We start from the raw sequence: 3,562 nt of genomic DNA, 5'->3' as shown, positions 1-3,562 counted from the left end.
ACAAATATTAATAAACACCTTAAATTACTTCAATGTACATATATATATATTTAAAATTTCTTTAAGAAATACTCATGTATGTGAATGTTTGTATTAATTAATTCACAGACCTTTTCTTGATAGAGACATTTTACAAGATCACTTTTAAATAAACAAGGTATAAAAGTAAATTTAAAGTTAAGAAAATATGAAAAAGTTACCGGTGAAAAGAAACCTGCTGCGAACTGAACGAGCAGGAGGAGAACGCTACCACCATATGAAGAAGAAGAGGGGAATGTTACACAAAAATGGAATGAGGAGATAGGATGATATATATATATATATATATAAAGTTGTTTTCAATGGGCAAAAATGTCATTTTGCTTAGTGGAAGGAAATTATTTCTCAATATTCAAAAATGGAAAAAAAAAAAAGAAAAAAAAAAGAGATAAAAGAAAGTTAATGTTGTTTCGCATTGATGGTTGATAAAGTTATAGAGAAAAAATAATTGATGATAGAGTATACCCACACCGGAAAGTTGCTTTTTAGTGTGCCAAGAAGAAGAAGAAGACGAAGAAGAAGAAGAAGAAGAAGAAGAAGTATAGGTGCTTTTAAAAAAGTAAAATAAAAGAATAGAAATAATAATAATAATAATAATAATAATAATAAAGAAAGGAAAAGGTTGTTGTTTTGCATTTGGTGACGTTGTAGTACCTACTCTTCCACTCTTCCACTCTTCCACTCTTCCACTCCCCCTTTTCTTTTCCATAAACGTTGATATTACAAATTTAGTATGACTCATTTTATTCATATTCTTTTCTTTCCTCAATCAAATCAAATAAATCTAAAATTTTTGAACCACCTCTACTTCAAACTGTGAACAACACAATTATTATCGAATATATATGAAAAATATGAAAATAAAATAAAATCCACTTTTCTAATTTCATTTTTACCCATGGATCCACTTACTTTTTATTTCTATTTTTTCTTATTTTAATACACTTAATAAGTTTGATAAACATTTTATACTTCATTGATACACTCGACAAATTTAATACACTTGATACATTTCATATGTTTGATACCCTTATTATACTGTTGTTACACTTTCTATGTTTACTGATACATTTGATTGATTAAATTCACCTGATACACATGAGGTTCTGCTAATACACTTAATATACTTCGCTAGCACACTTTGATACATATTATATGTTTGATATACTTGATATCATATGTTGATGATGCATTGATAAATACATGATCAACTTGATTGAATGAATCATGTTCAATTTACTTAAATAGGTCAATGTTGAAGAGAACCTCGAAAATAAAGTTCATTACTATGCAAAATTGACAATAACAGATTCAGTTGTCAACTTGAATTTCAGTACATATCAAATTCACAAAAGAATCAAACGACATCACTTCATTGACCACACAATTTATTTTGTAATCCATGTAGAACTGTCGCTCATCTCATTGACCACTATGAAAAAAAATTACTGCAAGCTTAAACATAACTACAATAAACTGCATTGGAAAAATGAAAAACATGTAGGAAGTGTATCAATCAACTAATACATATAATATAAGTACACCACAACATTGATATACAAAGTAAAACCAAAACAAAACCAACATAGAAAAATAAAACAAAATCATTTGAAATCAGATTCAACTCTAAAATACACATCAAAGAAAAGTAGAGAACAATTACAAACGAAGTTAAATTACTCCTATCAACAACCATTATATTTCATATTGCAATTAATGTATCATAAATCCTAAAATCAAGATTAATACAATATAAAAGAAAAAAATTGTGGATGCATAATAGCAGTACAACCACTAGAAAACCAAGGGAAAAAACAACACAATAAATAAAAATTAAAAAGTCTTCATATAAGCGATCTACAAAAGAAGAAGAAGAAGGAAAAAATGATGATGAAAACTCTTAAAAATTTCTAACACAAATTGTAATTTACCGATGAGAAAAAACAAGGAAGAACAAATCGTTTTCCCCATACAAAAAAGGATGATTGAGGGTTCAAAAATGGAAAAAAGAAATATGTATGTTATTAAAGAAGCAAATTATTTTTCTCGTAAGAAAAAATGATTAAAACCTTAAAAAATTGGAGAAGAAATAATGGATGATTAGAGCATTACAAGAGAGAAGAAATAAGCCTTATTTGACGATAGTAGAATATTTAAAAAAGTAAAAATATGTAAAATTTGAAAACAACAGTGCTACATTTATTATATCATAGCAATCCACTGTAATTTTTATTTATATATTATATAGAATATATATAAATTCTAGAATATAAAAAAAAAAATAAAAAAAGTGTGACTATCTAATTTATAATTGCAAGTTTGTAACTATAATTTATTTATTATAAAAAAAACTTGGTATAATCAAAGATAAGTTTTTTTTTTTTTATATAAAAAATGAAAATAAATGGATGAAGTTTGTGTTTTGTTTTTTTCTTAACATTAAAAAAATAGCAAGTGATTTGACAGAAAACGGAAAGAGAAAGAGAGGGATTCAAACCCTTTGGTACAAACATTGTTCTTTTAGTTATATTTTTGGAAACTTATCATAATAAAATATTTATAATTAAGTTTTTAAGCTTGAAATTAAGACCAACTTTGTATGTTTCTCTACTTCTCACATATTAAATATAAATTATTTTGTTGATGCAGGTCTGGTGTGTTTGGTGACAAATGGTAGTATGGGTTTAATTATATAAATTTGAAACCCACACCCTCCCTACCATCACTTATCTGATTTCTGGCTCTTAACAAAACCACTTTTCAACCTCAGTTTAATTCTATCTATTCCTTTTTTTTTTCCCTTTTTCTTCTCCAACACCACCAACCATTTCTTAAACCAATCTCCCATAAACACAATCCCCCACTAAACACAATCTCCCGTAAACCTCCTTACTTAATTAAAACATGTCACGCTCTTCAACAAAAAATTTACTCTGCACCATCAATTATATTATCCAAATTAACACTCAATTTTGAAATTGGGTCCATTTGAATTGAGTTGATAATTATTATATGAAAAAGTAATAGAAAATGATACTAATATCGAGATAATAAATGTAAGTTAATAAGATGACAAATGTGAGTTAATGTAAATTATGAATAACAAACTTCTTAAATTATTAATACACATTAGATGGTGGGTGTGTTTTTTTTACCCACCTAACTTGGGTGCCAAACACCCCTTTAACTGATTATTTTTAAACGTGCAAACCACGTGAACATACACAAAAATTATTATATATTGCTTTGGTCTATGTTGTTATAATTTCGTTAACTCTTTAATGAAATGATGATGTGACTTCTATATTTCGATTATTAAGCTCTAGATTATTCATTATATAAATTAATTAAATTGATAAATAAACTAGTAATTTTACAAATTTATTCCATAGATCTTTCATGGCAACAGATAAAACATAATCAAAACACTTGAGTCAAATAAACAAAAATTTAAAACTAATTTTGTTCATTTTTTCCCTCCAAAACGTACATCTCTCACATTCATTTCCGACTCCCCACCCTG

The 3,562-nt window shown here is 26.7% G+C and overlaps 1 protein-coding gene across 1 annotated transcript in view; it reads right to left on the bottom strand.

Annotated features, from left to right (window-relative positions):
* The window catches only part of LOC103501381 (2-methylpropanoate--CoA ligase CCL4-like), a 209,971-nt gene extending 209,405 nt beyond the window's left edge, over nucleotides 1-566 (bottom strand). Inside the window, exon 1 of the mRNA XM_008464952.2 lies at nucleotides 201-566. The gene's annotated coding sequence lies outside the window, so the exon portion shown is untranslated. The remainder of the gene's footprint in view (nucleotides 1-200) is intronic.
* Nucleotides 567-3,562: the final 2,996 nt, after the last annotated feature.

This window comes from Cucumis melo, chromosome 9, assembly GCF_025177605.1.
Source record: "Cucumis melo cultivar AY chromosome 9, USDA_Cmelo_AY_1.0, whole genome shotgun sequence".
NCBI classification, from domain to species: domain Eukaryota; kingdom Viridiplantae; phylum Streptophyta; class Magnoliopsida; order Cucurbitales; family Cucurbitaceae; genus Cucumis; species Cucumis melo.
Note: the sequence above shows the minus strand (reverse complement) of the source record. Positions and strands in the feature narration are given on the sequence as shown.